At 42.9% G+C, this 23,073-nt stretch overlaps 2 long non-coding RNA genes across 4 annotated transcripts in view; one reads left to right on the top strand and one right to left on the bottom strand.

Annotated features, from left to right (window-relative positions):
• LOC102548648 (uncharacterized) overlaps positions 1-596 on the top strand; it is a 132,100-nt gene extending 131,504 nt beyond the window's left edge. The window contains exon 5 of the long non-coding RNA XR_015635774.1: positions 178-596. This is a non-coding gene — a long non-coding RNA (uncharacterized LOC102548648). The remainder of the gene's footprint in view (positions 1-177) is intronic.
• On the bottom strand, positions 138-22,192 carry LOC102548492 (uncharacterized). 3 transcript variants are annotated; one of them, XR_015635771.1, is made up of 4 exons: positions 22,028-22,128; positions 12,162-13,116; positions 10,184-10,275; positions 138-408 (listed from the first exon to the last, which is right to left on the bottom strand). It is a non-coding gene; the product is annotated as an uncharacterized LOC102548492 (long non-coding RNA). The 3 variants fall into 3 exon arrangements; XR_015635773.1 differs by lacking the exon at positions 12,162-13,116 and having other exon boundaries at positions 22,028-22,192; XR_015635772.1 differs by lacking the exons at positions 10,184-10,275; positions 12,162-13,116 and having other exon boundaries at positions 22,028-22,191.
• Positions 22,193-23,073: the final 881 nt, after the last annotated feature.

The raw sequence follows: 23,073 nt of genomic DNA, 5'->3' as shown, positions 1-23,073 counted from the left end.
ACATCACTCCTCTAATCCTTCATGTAGCCGAGGACCTTGCCAAGCACCTGGTGGGAAATGGTTAATAAACTGAGTACTTTTTAGATACCGTCTCTCTTAGGATTTTACTGCTATAGGCAGACACCATGACCAAGACGACTCTTATAAGGACAACTTTTAATTGGGTCTGGTTTACAGGTTCAGAGGTTCAGTCCATTATCATCAAGGCAGGAATGTGGCATCGTCCAGGCAGGCGTGGTGCAGGAGGAGCTGAGAGCTCTACATCTTCATCTGAAGGCTGTTAGCAGAACACTGGCTTCCAGGCAGCTAGGACCTACTCCAACAGGGTCACACCTTCCAACACTGCCACTCCCTGGGGTGAGTCTACACAAACCGTCACACCATCAGTCCTTTGTGCAGACACAGCACCTGTGCTTGACAATATGGAAACTGTCAGACGGGACTGCTGTAAACATGAGTCCTTTTGTTCCTGTTAAATGTAGAACCATCTCCTGGGCCTTGAGAAATTAATATCATAATAAGGAATTAATATTAATAAGGAAATTAACAGGACAATAATGTTGTTAAAATAAATGAATAAAGGAAGGAATAAGACGACCAGTCAGTACAAGTGGCATAATGCTTAGTATCTAACTTAAATACACATGTATTTAAATAAGTCTCTCCCACATTGTTCAAAATTCAGTTCTCCTGGGTTTCACTCTGTAACCCTGAAAAGCATATGTATTTTCTTGTCTCCTGTGAAGATGGGATGTGGGGGTAGCATGGATATGTGACCTGGGGTGGCCAATCAGATGCATAGGTTCAAACTCAGGATCAGAAGAAGCAACACCAGTAACATCAGCATCAACATCTGGTTTCCATGGAAACAGTGATGCAGTTGTCACTGCAGTGAAAGCTTTATCACGATGTGTCCAGTAACACAGAAGCAGTGACCACTCCCACAGACTCAGGCCCGCCTGACTTCCTCATCCTGAACTTCCAAGTTCAGTCCTTGGAAGACCATTCTCTACATGGGTCAACTTCTCTTCAATGTGTTCCCTCTCTGTTTAAATCATCCAGAATCACTTTTTTTCCTTTTCTCCCCTTTGAAACACTGCTTACCGATGAAGAGGGATTTAGAGAAAGAAAAAGAAAGGAGTGTAAACATTCAAATGCAGTGCACAGTCATCCTGCTCCTAGCAGCTTGGTATCAGGAGCACCGAAAGGTGAGCAGAGAGCTTTGAGCTCATGGCCCCGCTGTGCCACCCGCTGCAGAGTGACCTGCTCACTTCAGGGAGAGCAGCAATGCCTTAGCGTTATTCTCAGAACACTGCTTTGAATTTCTAATGAGTCAGTTCTGAGAACAGGGCCTGGTACAGATAAAAGCCACATGCATGTTTAAAACCAACAACAAAACACCACTTACAATGTCAAGTTATGTTTGGAGGCAAAGTCAGTCACTTGTGATATCACTGCGTTGGCTCTTCCAGATATTAGGAAAGGTCTTGGAGGAACCCTCAATGTGAAATATGTCATCTTGTGACTGACAGAGGCTAGGACAATCTAATTACCTTTAATACTCACACTCATGCATTAAGCTAGTGAGCTTTGTTAGTGTCATCTTGAAGAGGAATGGGTGATGTTCGAAAAAATCATAGAGCAGCCCCCCACCTGTTAATTAAGGTTCCAGAGTTGATTATTAATAGATCATGTAGAAAAGGTGTTCATGGGTGATCAGATGACTTGAATGCTGTTGTCAGATTAGTAAAAGGGAGCTGGGGTCTTGTTTTGGATTGTTTTGTTTTGAGACAGCACCATTGTTTTGAGACAGGCCAGACTTTTGGAGCTCCTGACCTTCCTACCTCCACCTCCCAAGAGCTGGGATTACAGGTGCATGCTGGGAAAGCACCCCTCCACTCCCAGCCCATTGAACCATATCCCTAGCCCTCAAGAGTTTTCTATTGGATCCAATGGAATCCCACCACTCTGGGGTAACAGCTTATAGAGGTGTCAGTGGTAAGAGGCAAGGTAAAGACAAGCCCTGGAGAGAGGAAGCTGAGTCTGTGACACACGAGGCTGAGAACAGAACCAGAGACTGCGGCCAAGTACCAGGGGCTCAAATGATGTGAGGAAGGTGTTGGGGAGGGGTTTACCTGGGACTGGAGGCTCCTTCCAATGGATTCACTAGATAGATGGTCTCAAAAAGTCTCCTCTGCTCTCTGTATTCTACCTAGGAAACTGGGGTGGTGGTGGGTGATACAAACGAAGAAAATATAGCCGTAATGAAAACCAGTTAGGCTTAGGATCCCTTCTGGTCTAGCTTCTGGTCTACTTTCTGGTCTACCTTCTGGTCTACTTTCTGGTCTACTTTCTGGTCTACCTTCTGGTCTACCTTCTGGTCTACCTTGCTCCACAGCAGGAGACTCCAAGACCATCAGTCACCCACTGGAAACAAAGGAGCCATAGGGAAAACTTCCCCAATGTCAAAGGCAGACACCCGGGTAAGAAATGTATACTCTTAAAGTCAAGGAAAGAAGAACAAACTTGTTAAATCCTTCACTGTGTCCCTCGGTTAATATGAACTACATGAAATAACTCATTAAGAAATGATTTGTGAGGCTGAAGAGATGGCTCAGCTGTTAAGGTTCGTAGCTGCTCTAGCAGAGGACGAAAGTCCAGTTCCCAGTACCCACAGTGAACAGCTGCTAAATGCCTGTAATTCCAGCTCTAGGGGGATCTGATGCTCTCTCCTGGTCTCCGCAGGCCAGTGTGTACACATATACTGGACACAAATACACACATGCACGTACACATGACTACGTGCATGTATACACAAGAGAGCACACACACACACACACACACACACACACACACACGATTTTAAAAACCATTTATTTTGGTACACAATTGGAAGGTCTCCGCTTGTGATCAGCACACCTCCGTTGCTTTGAGCCTGTCATGAGTGAACGCAATAGAAAACAGAGCAAAAGCATTCACACATGGTCAAGAAGCCAGAGGAAAAGACAGGAACTCAAAGTTCCTCTGGTGGGCATGGCCTGGAGACCTCTGCCTGCACCACACATATTAAAGGTCTCACCATTTTCCAACAGAACACTCTGGAGACCAACCCTTGACAGGTTCCTTTGAGAGATGTTTAAGCTCCAAACTCTAGCAATCTCCACTGAGCCTTGCATGGTGCCTAGCACCCAAGACAGGCAAATCTTTCCGTTGACAATTTGGAAAACTGGTTTTGATAGGATGATTTCTTTATAGCAGTGGTTTATTTCCAGGCAGGATTGGAGTCAGAAATTGGCAATGGAATCTAAAGATAGATGGATAGATAGATGGATGGATGAATAGATGGATGGATGGGTGGATGGACAGACAGATAGATAGGTAGGTGATAGATTTACGGTAGACAGGGAAAGACATTTTCCTAAAGATTTTCATTCATCTTTAGATCATTTAGCTCACTTATTGTGTTTTAAATTAGATTTATTTCTGCCAAAGAGTGAATAAAGCAGTCAGTCCAGTTTCTTTAACAGCCACTGTGGCAGCTACTTCTCCATCACTGCATCAAATACCAGACAGACAGCCTGGCCTGGCCTGACTCTGCCTGACAGGCAGGCTTTCCCAGAAGCAGGCAAAATGGCTCCCAACAGACAGATGCTGAGAGGATGAAAGGTTGGTTTCAAAAGGTTCAGTTCATCCTGGCAAGGAAAGGTGGCAAAAATAAAATGAACTAATGCTCTCCTTGTAAGGATCTTAAAACAAAAAGTCTCTCATAAGAAGGCATCATAGAAAAACATCTGAAGGCTCCTTAAAAGTCAATGCTTACGTCCTTTTACCCAAGGAGACGAAATAGATTAAAGAATTTTAAAAACATTTATGTATCCGATTTTATCATCCAGTTAATCTTGGCAACTGAGGAGTTTTCTCAGCTCCCATACAAGACTGTGTTTCTAGCTTCTAAGTTAGGGGACCACGATATTTTGGGGGCAATGTCTAATCTTACTCTTTACTTCTCTGGTCTGTCCTACCTATTAAGAATGTGTACATAAGGGTTGGGGATTTGGCTCAGTGGTAGAGCTCTTGCCTAGCAAGCGCAAGGCCCTGGGTTCGGTCCCCAGCTCTGAAAAAAAGAAAAGAAAACCAAAAAAAAAGAATGTGTACATAAAACCACAGTAAAAACATACTGCACAGCTCTCACCCAGGAAAATAGCTGACTCATTCTTCCTTCTCTTTCTGTTTTGCTGTGAAATCTATGAGGAGAAGGCAGGGTGCAATTTCTAGGGCATAGAAAGCCCTTTGTCAATGCTGAATAAATCTTCCTGGGTCATCTTTCTTGTGTAAAACAGAATTTTAGTAAGAGATCATTGACTTGAGACCTTACGGCCTCCACAATTGACAGCTATGTACTCTTGAACTACTAACCATGATTTCGTCCTCACTGATAGACTCTAAGCCCCTTCAGCTGAAATCTCTCTGGTACCCATTGCCAGAACAGAAGTAGCCCTTGGAAACAAGTACATTTCGAACTGGAGTGGATTAGCTCTGAGGGTGTTACCTGGTAACCACCAACATGTTCCTCTCTCCTTGATGCTTTGCCAAGTCCCGTGGGTTTGTTTGTTAACCAAAAGATTAAGAGTACCCTCTGCCTCCGTAGAATTTTAAATCTTGTTAAAGAGAGATAATCATCTCTCTCCAACAATAATGATTAAACAAAACAGAAAACGACCCTCAGTTTGTCCCAAGTTGACTTTTAAAATTTGACTATAACACACTGTTTAAAAAAACTAACTGTATTTCTCCATGCCTGTCTCCTACCCAACAGTAATGACTAGACTTTTTTTTTTTTTTTTTTATGGAAGGGAGAGCAAATTTTGAAACAGCCTCCCAAAGCAATGTCTGATCTACTTAGTATTAAGCAAGGAATTAAGTGTGGATGCCTGAATTATTTAAGGGGGCATGAAAGTAGAAAAAACTTAGTTTTAAATCTTTGCTGACCTAGAGACTGATAGAGACGGCATTTGTTGCTGGCACCTGCACACTTCCTTGCTAAGCTCGTAAGTGGTCATCACTCTGAGCCACAGTGAATCACTTCTGGTTCAAGTTCATTCCATTGTTTGGTCCTCTCCAAGCTTTACACTATGTGTACTCCCTCTCCTGCCAATCAAAGGTTTTGTGTGAGTGATCCTCAGGATGGCCTGAAAGAACTCCACTTAAACCCACAAAAAAAGGACTAAAATCAAGGTTTCTTAGCCTTCTAGAGAGTTCCTGATCTCCTGATTTGTTTGACAGATAAGCATCGTATATAGTTAAGATGGTGACCAATCAGAATGTTTTGATAGGTGGTTAGATCGGGCAGTGGATGTCTGTGTTATCTAACATGCTTATGGGCTCTTTGCAACAAAATTTAAAATCTATTTTCCTAGGAGTTTTCAGGTATAAAGTGTATTGCCCTTACAGATTATGTTAAATGGGTAATATTGGGATATTAATCCCTAGAGGCTAGCATAAGTCCTGGGGAGGGGAAACGAGAACTCAGGGAAGCAGGTGCAAAAATGCCCATGGTGGGGACAGTTCCAATTTTCTGTTGCCCGGGATAACTGTGGTTACAACAACTAACCGCACACTTGAAAACAGCTAGAGAAGCGTCTGAAGGTTCCAGCATGGAGAAATGAAAACATGTCTGTAGCTGCCACAGGTTAGTGAGACAATGCAGTGTCATCTTCCTCTGTCTGGTTTATTTTACCTAATAAAATATCCACCCATGTTGCCACCAGTGACAGGATTTCATCCTTATCACAGTTAAATGATATTGTGTAAGATTATTACCTTTTTACCTATTCCTTTCCCACTAGAAGTTGTAGTTCTCCCTCTCCCCCATCCCCCTCTCTCCCTCTCTCCCTCTTTCCCTCCCTCCCTCTCTCCCTCCCTCCCCCTGTCCCTGTCTCCCTCCCCCGCCCTCTCCCTCTTTCTCACTCTGTCTTGCTGATGTGCCATGGGAAAGCTTTTGCTATACCTGGTGTCCTTGCTTTGTGTCTGTGCAGTCGATAACCAGGCCATGTGTGGTACTTGTATTATCAGAGGTTTGAGAACCCCTACACTATTTTCCACTGGGCTACACTGATTTCTATTTCTACAGATTTCCCAATTCTCTGTGCTCTTGCCCGCATTTGTGAGGTTTTGACCTGTGGAAGATAGTCATCGTAACTAGGACAAGCTCTCATTGTGACCATCTCTTTAATAATTAGTAATTTGAACTTTTTTTTTGCTTTTTGTCCCATTTATTTTTATTTCTACCTGACTTTAACTGTTTCATAAACACTTAAAAATTGTACGTATTAATCAGGAGTCATGTGATGTTATGTCATGTCATGTGATGTTTAAATCAGGCTAAATATGACTTATGTCTTCAAAGGCTGACCACATCTTTATAGCAGGATCCTTCACGGTCTTCCCTTCCAGCTTTTTAAAATGCATGGTATGGTTACTGTTATCACAGTCATCTCAGCATGCCTGAACCACTCACTGGTATTCTATGGAATGGCTAGTATTCTGTCATATAGCTAGTCTTCTATTGCCTGACTAGTCTTCTATTACATGGCTACTCTTCTATCCCATGGCTAGTCTTCCAGCCCATGACTAGTCTTCTAGCCCATGACTAGTCTTCTAGCCCATAACTAGTTTCCTATTGCCTGACTAGTCTTCTATCACATGGCTAGTCTTCTATTGCCTGACTAGTCTTCTATTACATGGCTAGTCTTCTATCCCAGGGCTAGTCTTCTACCATATGACTAGTCTTCTATCCCATGGCTAGTTTTCTATCCCATGGCTAGTCTTCTACCACATGACTAGTCTTCTATCCCATGGCTAGTCTTCTATCCATGGCTAGTCTTCTAGTCCATGACTAGTATTCTATCCCATGGCTAGTATTCTATCCCATAGCTAGTCTTCTTTCCCATGGCTAGTCTTCTGGCCCATGGCTAGTCTTCTATCACATGACTAGTCTTCTATCACATGACTAGTATTCTATCCCATGACTAGTCTTCTACCACATTACTAGTCTTCTATCCCATGGCTTATCTTCTATCCCATGGCTAGTCTTCTAGCCCATGACTAGTCTTCTATTGCCTGACTAGTCTTCTATTGCCTGACTAGTCTTCTAGCCCATGACTAGTCTTCTATTGCCTGACTATTCTTCTATTACATGGCTAGTCTTCTATCCCATGACTAGTCTTCTGTCACATGACTAGTTTTCTATCACATGGCTAGTCTTCTACCACATGACTAGTCTTCTATCCCATGACTAGTCTTTTATCCCATGGCTAGTAATCTATCACATGACTAGTATTCTATTACATGGGCAGTCTTCTATCCCACATGACTAGTATTCTATCGCATGACTAGTCTTCTATTATATAGCTAGTCTTCTATCATATGACTAGTATTCTATCCCATGGCTAGTCTTCTATTCTATGGCTAGTAAGCTATCACATGACTAGTATTCTATCCCATGGCTAGTATTCTATCACATGACTAGTATTCTATCACATGGCTAGTCTTCTATCACATGACTAGTCTTCTCTTCCATGGCTAGTATTCTATCACATACATGCCAGGTATTTTATATGTTCTTTTACCATCTGTCTCTATTCAAGTCATCTATCTTGTTTTAATCAAATTATTTGTGCTCTTTGTGGATTGCCTATTCGCTTGAGTTTTTAAACCTCTTTATTTCATTGACTCCCCTCTTACATGTATGTTTACCACAGCCCAAGAGCACCGTCTCCATTGTTGAATCTTGTCACATTTATTTGGTAGATTACCTGTAAATCTCACCTTGATCTGTTGGTTAGTTAGCCACATTTTCCCATGGTTGCAAATTCTAGTTCTACCTTGCTGTGGTAGGGAAGCACTTGATATAAATTCAGTCATGTCAAATTTGTCAGGACCCTCTGTGCCATTGAGAGCCTTCCGGATAGACTTGGGAGGATATATCGTCTCCTTTTGGTGAATAGTTTCCTGCGTGTGCACTTGATGTTATTGTTATTTGAGGTGTAGTTTAAGGCTAAGTTTTTCCTACTGATTTTCTGTTTGGATGATGTGCCCATTGTTGAAAGCAGGGAACCGAAGCCTTCTGCTATTGTAGTACTCTGGGCTTTCTTCAGATCTATGGACATGGTTTGAATATTTAAGTGTCACAGTGCTGGACACAGATACAGTTACAGTTATTCTCTGTCTTTAGTGAAGGCAACCTTCATCATATAATGACTCTTTGTATCCCTTTTATCATTTTTATGTAACAGTTGTTTTTATTGAATACAAATATAGTAGCTATTCTTATTTTCTTTTTTAGTTTGTTTCTATTAAATAGATTTTTCTATGCCTGGCTTACATTTCCTTTAATGCTAGCTCTTTACCGGATAGCTGGAATACAGGAATGCATGTGGCAGGTTTCTATTGTCAGTTCTTCAATAGAGATATGCACTCTGTAAAAGTTAACTTATATTATTGTTACAAGTTTGGCCCCTGACAAAATGAATGCAGTTAGAGATGGGAGAAAAAGACCCTTGAGTCAGAATAAGCTAACACTGTAAGTATTGAGGTTTAGATTTTGATCCTAAAAAGAGTCCTGGAGATTAGACTCTTTTTCTGTATAATCATAAAGCATTTACTGGGCAGATATCTTTTACACAAATATCTGAAGCATTGTATGTGTGTATTGTGTATGTGTGTGTATGTGTATATATGTGTGTATATGTGTATGTCTATGTGTCTGTGTGTGTATATGTGTATGTATGTTTGTGCATCTGTATGGATATATGTGTATGTATGTGTGTATGTGTGTGCAATTTAGAGTCTTTTACCACAGCAGCAAAGAACGGTTTTCTTCCGATAATGCTCCTAGGGATAAATGACATCAACTCTTATTAATCCCAGCCCCTAAGAAATGGGTGCAGGAGATTTGGGAATTCAAGGCCATTCTTGTTATAGTAAGTTTGAGACAAGCCTAGCTTACTTTAGACCATATCTCAAAGAAAGAAAGGAATTTTTAAGTAAGTAATGAGCAAAGGAAATATACTAAGCATGTGGACTTCTTAAGCAGAGAGTCAACAGAAGTGTAGAAACAGTGTTCACGGTTTCGTGTTGATTTAGGTATTCAGTGCACATGTATTCATTGTATACATTATTGTGGGCTTCACCACCAATTATGAAAATATAGGGAAACATACCTTTAAAGTATATTAGGAATATACAGGGCATAACTGGTTACTTATGAGACAACTTTGGGGGCACTAAAGAGGCTGCATACAGAGTATTGTGACTAGTCAGCTGGGGAAAGAAAGAAAACAATTTCTTGTTACAGAGACAAAAGGAATCCTCCTTTTTATCCAGAGTGTGCTGACCCCTGGTTATACAGATCCTGCAGCTAAACAGCTGCCACACTGGCAGACCTAACTTGCTAGAAATCAAAGGAAGACTGCTGTGTGAACTGGGCGCGCTCAGAAAATATCCTATGCACAGTGGAAGAAGGTGACTTGCTGGTGTTGGGATGAGAGGGAAGAGGAGAAAGCAATCCAAAGGACTGTGAACAAATATCACATGGACCTGATATCACAGTATAGCCTCCAACCCTGAGAATCAAAAGCGCAGTCCACGGTGGGTTTGGCCTCATCGTCTCAGCTTGCTTAGATCTTACAAGTGCCCATATATCGACTGGCCATTCACAAATGCTCTGAGCACGGGAGGTACAGTCACTGGGAGCTAGATCCTGTGGAAACTCAAATCACAGAAATAGCCCAAAACTCAGTCACTGGAATGATCAGAGATAGACAATAAATGTAAGCATATTTAATGTTTCTAAATTAAAACTATTTCAAGCACATAAGAAGATATCAAAATCAAACAAATGGATGTCAGAGAAGACCTGATCTATAAATAACATGACAGATAATGGCATGTGTTTGGGACAGGTGACTTTTTTTCTTCCTCCAGAAGCTGGGTTCTTAATTGCTAACATGGCAATAGCTTCCCATTCCGGAAGTCCACAATAATATATATCATCTCTAAATATATTTTACTCTCTTCCCTCACCTTAGGCTATGTATGAAAAAAAGAAGCCTAAAATCAAGAGAGTAGCCTGAGAGTTCTAGACTACACCGCAACCCCAAGAGGAAAGGCATCAGCAGTTTACCAGCATACACTCGTCTGTGTGTCCGTACGTTCATCTCCGTGTCTGTTCCCTCCTTGTCTTACGAATGCGTGCCTCTGATGCATCTGGAGTTCCTTGAGGGGACACAGAATTAAGGAAGCAGGAGTCATGGACTTGCCCTGCTGACAAGAATGTTGACCTTTAACAGTTGTCTTCTTCTGTCATGGTGGCCTGCTTAGAAGTCAAAATTCCATGAAACCCTTTTTTTTGGAACTCCAATATTAATGAAAAATTCATGAACTCACATATTGCATAAGTCCAGCAGGGAAGTGTTAGCAATGCCTTCTATTTATTCCCCCCCATCTGCCTGCATGATTCACGATTCCCCTCTGCCCCTTCTTCACTGGTGAAATCTATACCAAGACACACTGGTGTTGATTATATAAGCCTTTCTGTACCTACTCTTTGCAAAGTTAGAACCATAGACACGATGTGTAAGAAACCCTCCCTCCATCAAGTCACCAGCCAATGAAACTTACTCGTACCCATAGACCTCTAACCCAGGTTCTGTCCTAATGGTAATTCTACCTGAGAAGGGGCTGAAGACAGTTTTGTGTCCCAAGTATGGATCTGTGCTGCCACCTACTGACTGGAGGCCAAAGGTGACTTAAAAAACAAACCAAAACAACCTTCTAGAACACTCAGGACAGTCTTCCCAAAAGTTATTTAGACACCAGCAGTGCTGAGGTGGAGAAGTGTGCACTTAGCTCCCACATCATAGCCTGCCCCAAAAGTCACTATGCTGAGTAAGGAATCAAACACTAATCTAGGGGTAGCATTTGACTCAGATGCAAATGTGAGCCCCTCAAAAGCTGCACTTAAAACTGACAGCCAAAAAAAAAAAAAAAAAAAAAAAGGAAAGAAGGGTTGGGGATTTAGCTCAGTGGTAGAGCGCTTGCCTAGCGAGCGCAAGGCCCTGGGTTCGGTCCCCAGCTCTGAGAAAAAAAAAAAAGGAAACAGCCAGGTCGGATATTGTGGAATAAGTAGATGTGGCTGATAATAAACGTGTGGTTATATTTGCTCTGCACTTACAGTCAAGAAAGAATGAAGGGTCAGAAACGGCGTCCCTTGATTCTGTCAGACTCCTAGCTTAGCTATATGGAAGGTGTTATGTTTCAATGTGAGAGTTTCTTCTGTTTTCAGATGACAGAAACAACAGGATATGCACATCTCTGGGTGTTACTCTGAGGACTTTATCAGTTAATATTTGCAGAGTTACAGGCAGTTGCGAGCCACCCAAACTAGGTGCTAGGAACCAGACTCCTTTTGGGGGGGGAGGGGTTGTTTTGTTTTTGCTAAGACTAGCAAGCACTCTTAACCACTGGGCCATCTCTCCAGTCACAAAGACTGTTCATTTTACATGAAGCACACCATGACTCACTGGAAGGGGTGTGATGGAATTGAACTGCTGTGAACATCTCATGGGTAGACGTTACTGTAAAATTATAAAAAAGCTGTCTTTTACCCCCTCTAGATCTGGCACCACAGTGCCCCAAGATATCTGCTAGATATCTTGGCAGAAACACACACCCCAATTCCGTGTGGCCCAGTGTCTCTGCTGCCACACACTCTCCCACCCTCAATTCTCCACAAGAAAGAACACACAACACAATAACCTCTGATCCAATGGATAAGATATACTCGTCCACCTAAACATACAAAGCCCTGTACACATCCATCCCTTAGGAACATTCATAAAAACCTGTAAATACACAGGGTGAAATCAACGCCAGCCTCTATGTTCTCTCCGAGGCTACTCTGCCAGTATCCTCCAGTCTCACATCTCCTCCTCTTCCCTTGGACTTTTCTCCCGCCCATCCTTCCTTCTCATCCAATGACAGGCCTCGTTCTATCCTGTACCCACCCTCACTTATATGAAGTCCTACAGGTAGACACTTCTGAGTGCATCTGAATGGAATCAATTCCAGCCATTGTTGTATAATAGGATCTCAGTAAATACCGTGTGTTGGATCCACCTGTCACCCTGCAGTTCTGTTCCTGGCTTGTGTCTCTTTGCTTCCTTTGATGTGGAAAATAGGGCAGTCTATCTTGGGAAGCAGAGTTGGCTGGTTGACATCTTGGAGAGCCAAGTCAGCTGACTGACATTCCTGAGATGGTGGGGAATGGTGGAGATCTTTTCAGAAGCTTCATGAGTTTGGTACTTTCACTCCCAGGTCTTTCCTCACGCACGTTCACATTTTTCCAGGAGTAAAGTCAGCTCTGCCGTTTTCTGAATCTGGTGTTAACATTACCAAGGGGATAGTTCTCTCTCTGGCTACTGAGAACTAGTATGTCATGTTTATGCAACTATAAATGATTGAGCTGCTGGGTAAGAAAACATGGTGAACTCCTCTAGCCTAGGATGTCCCTTGCCTTTCGACAAATCACCAGTTAATGAGAAATTTTGAAATGAAAAACTCTTGAGTGAGTGAAGAGCGCCTCTGTGTGGTTCTAGAAAGCGAAATCACATACATGTTGATGCGGTGTCACAGATAAAGACTCTCCTGGGGGACATCTAGGTCCTCTGGCTCTAGGGTCTCTCCATCTCCTTTCCCATGATGAAGCCGGCACCTCGCACATGCTAGGTAAATGTTGTACTACTGAGACACACCATCAGCTCCATGTCTGTGCAAGTGCAGAGGGCACCAGAGAGCAGCGAAAAGGATGCAGACAATAGTCTCTTTTTGATGACTTGTGGGCCAAGCAACGTCATGGTCTGTTCGCTAGTGGTGCTTACATGGATTTGGGCAATCTTCAACTTTGCCTCCCTGTGACAGGCGTGATGCCAGGTTGCAGACTGACTTCCTGTGATCCACAGCAGGTTGGGGAGGCAGACGAAAGTAACCAGCCATCTGGCAATGCGACAGCACTCTCAGGAAGGGCAGAGATTCTCCTCGGAGGCAGCCAGGTCAGTTCTGAGGGTAAAGGACAATGAGCAAATGACCCAGTGAGAACCTCTGAGAAAGGGGATCTCGGAAGAATTCAAGGGCCAGGCTAAGAAAGCTGTAGAAATTGGTAAGTGATTCTGAGCGATGTGTGGGGCAGGCCACTGACTTCTAGGGTCTGTTATATCTGTATTAACTTTGCATTTTCTTCTATGTAGCTTCACTGTGCCTTGACACTCAGAAACAAACTGGCTCTTTTCAACCGTGTCATTTTTAGACAACAGCAATTTGACTTTCAAAAGCATACATCATATCCCTGTAGTGCAGACCACATAATGGCATACGCTTATTTTCCCATGTAAGATGCATTCTGAATCTTACTCTTCTGGGGAAATACCGCCGTGTTCAGAGGCAAACTCAAGAAGACGACACAAGTGCATAGAGAGGCCCCAGTTTGCCTGATGACTTTGTGTCCTGCAACTTCACTGATGTAAATTTTTCTGATGGGATCTGTGTGGTCTTTAAGTAAACACTCATGGTATCAGCAATTAGAGGCACTGGTACTGCTCCCTTCCCAAGCTTTATAGTTTTCTCGCTTTATTTTCTTGAAGACTTTGAGCGCTAAATAGAGTAAGACTGAGAGGGTGGCAGTGGGTCTCGTTGCAGATGCTATGTAAAATGCTCTCCGCTTTTCTCACTTAGTATAATGTTGGCCGTGGTTTGTCGTGTTTTAGCTGTTATTACACTAAGGTCGGTTCCACTGAACCCCAGTTTACTTGGTCTTTGATCATCGAGGTGTGTTGAGCTTTCTCACATGCCTTTTCTAAAGCTATAGATGTGATCGCGTGATTCCTGGTTTTACTGATTAGTGTGCATTGGACAACTTTGCTTTCCTATGATGAAACCAACTTGATCATAGATAGCATTGGACTTCCATGTGTTCTTGAATTTATGCATCTTTTATTGAGGATTTTTGTTTATTTGAGAATTTTTCTGTATTTGTGAGAGAAATTGGTCAACTGTGTGTGTGAGTGTGTTTGTGTGTGTGAGTATGTGTGTTTGTATGTGTGTGAAGTGTATGTGTGAGTGTGTATGAGTGTGTATGTGTTTGTGTACTTGTGTTTGTATGTGTGTGTGAAGTGTGTGTATTTGTGTGTGAGTGTGTGTGTTTGTATGTGTATGTGAGTGTGTGTATGTGTGAGTGTATGAATGTGTGTTTGTGTGTGTGATTGTGTGTATGTATGTGTGTGTGTATGTGTGAGTGTGTGTGTGTGTGTGTGTGTGTGTGTGTGTGTGTGTGTCTTTGTCTGTCTTTATCTGATTTTGAACTCAGGGCAGTCCTGACCTTGTAAGAAGTTTAGTGATGTCCTGTGCCTTTCTCCATGAACTGTCATGCCTGAGCCTTTCCTTGTTAAGAAAAGTTTAATTCCTATTTAGTTCTGTGGTTTCTCTTAAGTCTTTTTAAATTGTTCATGTTTTATCATTTTAAATTTGGTAATAGTAAGCACTTAAAACTTTATTTCTTCTAGGTTTTTCCAGTGTGTTGATTATGTTCTGGAAGTATCATGAAAGATGTTTCGGATCTCACCGAAGTCTACTTAACAACACCCCTTTGTGTATTTTATTTGGGTTCTTTCCTTTGTCTGCCTGCCTGCCTGCCTGCCTGCCTGCTTAGTGTTCTGTTGCTCTGAAAAGACACCATGACCATGGTAACTCATCTTAAAGAAGGCGTTGAGTGCATTGTCATCACATCAGGAGCACGGCAGCACGCAGACAGCATGGGTTAGAGCAGTAGCTGAGAGTTCTACATCCGGATTCCCAGGTGTCGAGAAGAGAAGTAGCCACGGGGCTCGGAATGGGCTTTATGAAACTTCAGAGCCCACCAACAGTGACGCACTTCCTCCAACAAGGCCACCTCCTAATCCTTTCAAATAGTGCCACTCTCTGGTGACCAAGGCTTCAGATCTATGAGCCTGTTAGGGGTCATTGTTATATGGACTACCACACCATCCATCCATCCATCCATCCATCCATCCATCCATCCATCCATCCATCCATCCATCTATCTTATCTATCATCTATTATCTATCTGTTATCTATCTATTATCTATCATCTATCTATCTATCTATCTATCTATCTATTATCTATCTATCAACTATCTATCATTTATCTATCTATTATCTATCATCTATCATCTATCTATCTATATCCATCTATCACCTATCCATCTATCTATATCCATCTATCTCTCATCTATCATCTATTATCTATCTATTATCTATCAACTATCTATCATTTATCTATCTATTATTTATCTATCTATTATCTATCTATCATTTATCTATCATCTATCTATATATCATCTGTCTACCTAGCTATCTATCATCTATCTATCATTTATCTATCTATATCTATCTATTATTTATCTATTATCTATCTATCAACTATCTATCATTTATCTATCTATCATCTATCATCTATCTATCATCTATCTATGATCTATCTATCAACTATCTATCATTTATCTATCTATCATTTATCTATCATCTATCATCTATCTATCATCTATCATCTATCTATCATCTATCATCTATCTATTATCTATCTATCAACTATCTATCATTTATCTCTCTATTATTAATTTATTATCTATCTATCATTTATCTATCATCTATCATCTATTATCTATCTATCTATATATCATCTGTCTACCTAGCTATCTATCATCTATCTATCATTTATCTATCTATATCAATCTATTATTTATCTATTATCTATCAACTATCTATCATTTATCTATCTATTATCTATCATCTATCTATTATCTATCTATTATCTATTATCTATCATCTATCATTTATCTATCTATCATCTATCATTTATCTATCTATCATCTATCATCTATCTATCATCTATCTATCATTTGTCTATCTATCATCTATCATCTATCTGTCATCTATCATCTATTATCTATCTATATATCATCTGTCTACCTAACTATCTATCATCTATCTATCATTTATCCATCTATCTATATCCATCTATCTATCATCTATCATCTATTATCTATCTATCTATTATCCTCTATTTGTACATATATAGGTGTAGATTATAGTTTAAATCTCTCTTACTCGTTCTCTCCCCCACCCCTGTTCTTTTTCTCTTCCTGCCCCCTACCCCCCAGTTAGGAAGCTGGCAATCCTTTTAACCTTTCCAGAACTCCACCTTCCCCTTTGGTTAGGTCTACAAGCTCTACTTTCCTTCCTGCTTCCTTTGTCCTTCATGACGTCTTGCTGTCTACCAGGCTTGGCCTTGGCTTCTTGTTTTCCTAGAGCTTTGGGGCTCCTGTTTGAGACCACTGGTTTACTTACATTTGAGCACTCTAATATTTGAGAGAAGTGGGTTAAGTTATAAACTTTGTTCTCGACTGCCTTGGCTGTATGCCAGAGGTTCTGATAGGCAGTGACCTCACTCCCACTCGATTCTGGGAATGTTTAAATGTCTCCTTAATTTCTTCAGTGACTCACCCACTGTTCATTCCAAAGTACATTGTCGATCAATCTCTGAGTATTTATATATTTGTGCATACGTGTGTTGGGAGTGGTAATCCTGGCTAGTTCTATCCCATGTGGCTTGAAAAGTATATTCATGAGGCAACTTGGGCTCAGAAAGACCAAGGCTACACATTCTTTCTCATATGTGTGTCCTAGCGTCTAAGCTAGAAAGAGGAAAAGGAACCTACATGATGTAATGGTGAGAGGGAGAGTCCTGGGATGGATGGGGTACATGTGGCCCAAGCATAGGAGATGGGGTTGGGGGAAAGGAATGGAAATGCCATCAAACCGTGCCCCTCTGTGGTAACTAAAAATCCAGTTTAAAAAGTTAAAGGTGGATATGAACCAATTTTTGAAAGAATGCCACCATCTAGTGGTGAAGCAGAGAAATTCACTTAGACAGATTATACTTTCTAAAAGCGTGGCCGTTTTACAGTTTCCTAGTTATATTTTCTTTCTGCGCTCAGTTTCCAGGCCTCCAAAAATTCATTCTCATATTTGGCCTGGTTCCCAAAGAAGCAACTTCTCCAGGGCAAAGCAAGATGTGTATCTGTTAGACATTTGGAACGTTTTAGCTCGGTTGATACTAATACTCTGGGCGCGGCTCTCTTCCCTGTGTGCGTACTTCCCTGTGTGTACTGCCTTGTGTGTGTACTTGTGTGCACCTGAGTAGTTTGATGATGTCACAGACCCTTGAAGACTGAGCAGCCAGCATGAACAGTCAGACTCTGACAGCGTCTTACGGCTAGGTGTGGGCTCTCCATCTGCTGCCCCGGTTCCTTGCTGCATACTTTCCCTCACTCTCCCTTTCAGGGGGTTTGGTCTGATTTTCCTCTTAGGGGTCATTTGTACTTCAGTTCTTTACCTTAATGTAATGACCTGTGCCTTGATGACCCTGTTCTTCATCTCTGTTCACCCAAGGTAGGGACCCATGGGACAACAAGGAAATACTGAGTCCAGTTGGAGGTAAATGATTTACCTAAGTCCAACTCGGTGAACCCGTGACTCTTTTTTACATACAGAAACCTGCGTGAGAGGTTCCTTATAGAAGACAAAAGCCCGGGTGACTCTAAAACACATGCATCACCAAAGAGTCCCAGCCAAACACAGGACACCGTCTCCCAGAAGCTGCCTAAATGGCTTTCCCCATTCGGTCAACACCTCCACACTCCATTGCCTCCTGAGACTGCAGGCAGCTGGGAGGGATAGGTGGAAGGACCCACGTGACCGAGGGGTTGTATGGAAAACTGTTCAGCCCTGCTGAGAGCGCCTCATAATTCTATAAACTACTCGGCATCCAGACTCTTGACGTTTGAACCAACAGCAGGAGCTGAATCGTGCTGAACTGAACTTTCCTCTTGCCTCTTGCAGATCGACATTCTGTGGGCTCCAGCGTTCCCAGAGATAGTCATAAGCGCCCCTTTGATATATAACCTAAGCTTCAGGGTGGTTCTGAAACTGCTATTGAAGTCACCTCCCCACACTCACGCCTATAAGGTTTTAGCCAATGAGTGTGTGCTCACTGGAGGTTTCTTCTGGGAGATATGGTATTTGTGAACAAACTACTTTAGGATAAAGTGAGTCTACCTCATGTGTACATCTGAACACACACACACACTGCAGGGGGTGGTGCCAGCAGTCCCCACAGGAGAGACAAGTTAAGATGTTGATGACACATTTCCTCATGGTTGATTCGCTTAGCTTATGCCTCATCCTCTTTTACCTCGCATAACAGCTGCCTAGCGAGAGACTCACCTTCCTTCCTCTTACCATCCTTTCCTAAACCCCGTTTCCCACCATGTGAACAGTAGCCCTGCCATTCCTACATTCAAAGAGACACTGATAGTGACTAGCGCCTATAATATTAAACCGCAGTGTCAGATTGGCAGCCGAGGCCCTGTGCACTACGTACGCCTCCTGCCTCTTTTTGTTTCTCTCTGTTCTTTATCCTCAACTTGTTCTTCCTACTAGAGTGACCGTCATCCTTTCTCCTCAGCTCCCAACCACACCGTGGCCTCTCCAGTGCATTTGATTTTATGCCCAAGCAACCTCTTTGGTAAAGCGGGCCTCCTCCTTCATCCTTAAAGAGAATGCCCACTTAGAATTCCCCAGACAACACCAGGGGTCTTCTGTATTTCTATGGCGCTCTGTCCATCCCAAATCACCTATGCAACAGGAGCAATCTATTCACTAGCAAAGTGCGGGTCCCTTGGGCAGAGTCTCCCTTCCTGTCTTCAGACCTCTAAGCTTGGCTTCTGAAAATGAACGATATATACAGGACCCTATACGGGGCCACGAAACTGAAGGCGGAAGTCATGAGCCCTCTGGCCACGTGGAAAAGTTTCTGAATGTGTAGTGCCCGAAATTCTATTCAAAGTCAAATGCATAACAAGCCAGGGCGTGGGTGACAGTGCCCACATGTGTTGCTCTGTGTTACTTCACTGCGGCCTAGGTTCTGAACACACGCGTGCGCGTGCACAAACACACACACACACACACACACACACACACACACACACACACACACACACTGCCCTGCACATGCAGTTGTGTGACACAGCAACAAGGAATGCTGCCTGGAACATGCTGACTCAGATCTGACACTCACATGTCGTGAGTTGCATGTTTTCTGCTGCCTCCCTCGAAGTCTCCTCTCACAGAGACACAATGGTTTGATTTACAGAAAACATAGACTCTCAGTATTTCCCTGTCGTTCCTCAGTCTGTATCAGACCGGTAGGCCTTGGCATTCGACTGCACTGGAGAGTTTGATCTTGAACAGTAGCTCTCGTTGCTTTCTTGGGATTCATGAAAGACCATGAAACTGAATGTCGGCTTGGGGTTGCACCACGTTTCTCATGATTTCTTAAATGGCCCTAGACACATTTCTGTAGTGTTTAGTATGCACACCAGCCTTCTCAGCACGGACCACTGCAAAACCAAAATGCAGAACAACTCTGAGAAATACCAGAGAAGTCCCGCAGTATCTACGGTCAACTAATATTTACTTATTTATGTAAAAATCAGCAAAGACTTCCCAGTCATTTGCTTTTGCAAATGGCAAACATATTTACCAAAGAAATGCTTTGTAACAAATGTCTTTTTTTCCCCCTGCCTTTACTACAATAATGATATTTATAAGGCTTTTCCTCAGTATGGGCTATTTTAAGTTTTTGAAGAGAACTGAGATTTCTGAAAGCTTTACCACACGGTGGGCATAGGGTTTTTCATCGGAAGGAGTTATTTCAGGTTTTTGAAGTAAAGAAGGATGGACACACGAAAGATTTCCACAGGACCTTTTTCTTGTATTAATTCTTCCATGACTTTCACAGGAACTGAAAGAACTCTGAGGTCTACAAAATGGGTTGGGTTCATTGTTGGTTTCTGCGTTGACCTTTCTTTCATAGGTGTAAAATGACTTAGCAGAAAGACAGGGTTTTTTTTTTTTTTTCCTTTTGTTCCTAGTGCTTTTCTCCCACAGGAGTTTCTTGATGTCTTCCAAATGAGCTAGGACAGCCAAGGACGTGCCGTATGCGTCATAAGGTCAACTCACATGGCGGCTGTGTGTGTGCTTGAGTACTTGTGGCGGAAGTCAATGTTGTCCAGGTCTGCTCACATTGCATCCTGCCATTTTCATCAGCTCAGCCTTTGTACCAGGGAAGATGTTTGTCAGATGCGGTGTCTTGGTAAAGATTTCTCCAGACTGACCACCTCCAGTTCTTTCACAGCCTCTCACACATACCCGTTCTTTGACTTCTCCTAGGATTTGCGTGCTGGCCTTCTGTGCTCTGATTTTCCCATTGGTTTCTGACACAAGCAAGCTTATTGAACATTTCCAGCACTGCATCTCTGTATAGATGCTTCTGAGAAGAATCCAGCAAAGCCCACTCTTCCTCAAAAACAACTAAATCCTCATTTGCACGGAGAGGCATCCCATAATTCCCAGGTGCTTGCTAAGCAGTTTCCTATCTTTCATGCAGATAGAGCACGTGTTGAAGACAGTCACAGCCTGATCTCTTTAGCAGCATCAACTGTACGGGTTTCTCTGATAGCTCACGAGAGGAGGTTCACCCAGGAAGACCTTCAAGGCCTCCGACATCTCTTTAGGCCTCCTAGGGCAGCTTCCAGGCTCACCCGAGCTCTCCTCATAATTTGCCACAGCGATGCTTTCCATACAGAGCAGCGCCTCAGCCCTAGAGTCTAGGAGGTAGCATGGCGGCCAAGAAAAATCGATAATAAATTTCTAACAAGATCTTTTAAACTTTTACGGGTTGTTGTTATTGTTGAGATGTAACCGTGTGGTGCACAGAGGGCAGTTGGTGGAACTGGTTCTCTTCCCACCTTTATCTGGGCTCTAGGATGCAAACTCAGGTCACAAGGCTTATATAGCAAACACCCTAACCCATTGGGCCATCTCCCTCATCCTCCTTATGACTTATTATTCGTAAGTGCTTTTACTTGTAAGCCGCTTCATAGATGTATATGCCCAAGGCCTTACAAATTTTCTTGGGCCAAGATCAGACCAAGAATGGAAGGTGTTTAAGAAGCTCTGCCTCTCGTGTGCTCTATGGATGGCATAAGTTCAGTCAGTCCAGGTTAGCGGGGACTGTTGCAGTAAAAATAAAAAGCAGCAGAACCGGTTCTCATGTACCCTGGCACCTGGCAGTTGATAGTTCCAGCTCCAACAGGCTATTGGAACTAGTGTAATTTATCTCAGATTAGTATCTCTCTCTCTGCTAGCCAGGAACTTTCTGGTTCTAGCTACCAGTAAAATCAGGGTTCTAGAAGTCCAGCAGGGCTGGCCTATCCCAGCTCCCCTCCACGGACTCTGCCCACACTCCCAGCAACTGTCCTCTGGTAGCTTCTAACTACTGGTAAAATCACGAGAACAAACTGTAACGCAACAACCAGATTTACATGTTCAATACTCAATCCACAATGCACCCACACAATAAACTTACAACCAGTCGATAAGGATATAAACCACCCGCCTAGATAAGATAAATTTGCCTACAGAAATCCATCCCAGCTACCTTGGCAATTCAAGACCACCCAGATCTGGGTCATCCTTCCCCGTCTCCATCTTGATTCTTCTTTTCTTCTCCTTCTCCCTCCCCTTACCAAAGCTTTGTCCCTGCCTTATTGTTTTACTGTCCAGCCATGGCCTTGACCTAACTCATCTGCCTTCACCTGCATAATGACATCAGCCTACACAGGACACATAGGCTGATGGGAGGGAATGGTTTCCGTCATCCATTCCAGTCTCACAGAGAGAGCTAAGGAGATGTGAATGAAAGAATGGTGGTGATGGTGGTGGGGACGGGGGCGGGGGGGATTCACACTTTTTGTGCTCCTGGATGTGATGGCTACCTCAGAAGCTTACTTACCTGAGTAGAAGAGAGGAAGTCTGCCTTTCTGTGCCCCCACTGAGAAAGAAAACAACTCCGTTGCAGTCATCGCTGTCAACCATGTGGCATAGGAAGGGCACAGTGGGGAGAGAGACAGAGGGGATGGAGAGAGAGCTTGACCCTGCGTGACCTCCTTTTGGTCTAAAGCAGAAAAGGCTGCTTCCCAGTTCTGCCCTGACCTTTAAAGGAAAAACATCTCCACTGCAGAACGGGGAACAATGCGGACACTGTCGGGGTGCCGCTGTTTGTGTAGCCAAAGGAACACAGAGAGACTCTGTTGAGTGTTCTCCCTCTTAGACTTTTGAATCAATACTCACTGTCTCCTTCCTATGACTAATCGGATCAACGGCGGGAGGGTGTTCTTCTCTCTGGACAGAAAATTCTCATATTGACACCTGGCTTATTTCTTTTCCCCCATAAAAGTAGAAACTTTAACTTATTTCTAACCTAGTGTTTCCCTAGATGGCCCAAGGTGGGACCCATCACCTACCATAGACCTGATGATGGTGCTCAACTACTAAAGAAACTAGAGACCAAGAAGGCTCCCAGGAGATAGACCCTAACCCTGGGATTATAGCCAAACTACAGACCAAGAAGGCTCCCAGGAGATAGACCCTAACCCTGGGATTATAACTAAACTACAGACCAAGAAGACCCCCAGGAGATAGACCCTAACCCTGGGATTATAACCAAACTACAGACCAAGAAGGTTCCCAGGAGATAGACCCTAACTCTGGGATTAAAACCAAACTACAGACCAAGAAGGTTCCCAGGAGATAGACCCTAACCCTGGGATCATAACCAAAACCACACTTTAACTCTGCTTTCACAGAAGAGCTAAGGACCCAAGATGATAATGTTCCCATCTGAATGAGGGAAAGGCAAATAGTAATTTTACTTTTGTAAAAAGGTAAGTTTTAAAAGTTAGGCGTATGTGTCTGAATCTGGGCGTGTGTGCTCACGGAAACCAAAAAAGGGTCTTGGATCCCCTGGCATGGGAGTTTCCGGTGGCAGGGAGCTGTCTG

Source organism: Rattus norvegicus, chromosome 13, assembly GCF_021556685.1.
Source record: "Rattus norvegicus strain SHRSP/BbbUtx chromosome 13, alternate assembly SHRSP_T2T, whole genome shotgun sequence".
Lineage (NCBI taxonomy): Eukaryota > Metazoa > Chordata > Mammalia > Rodentia > Muridae > Rattus > Rattus norvegicus.
Note: the sequence above shows the minus strand (reverse complement) of the source record. Positions and strands in the feature narration are given on the sequence as shown.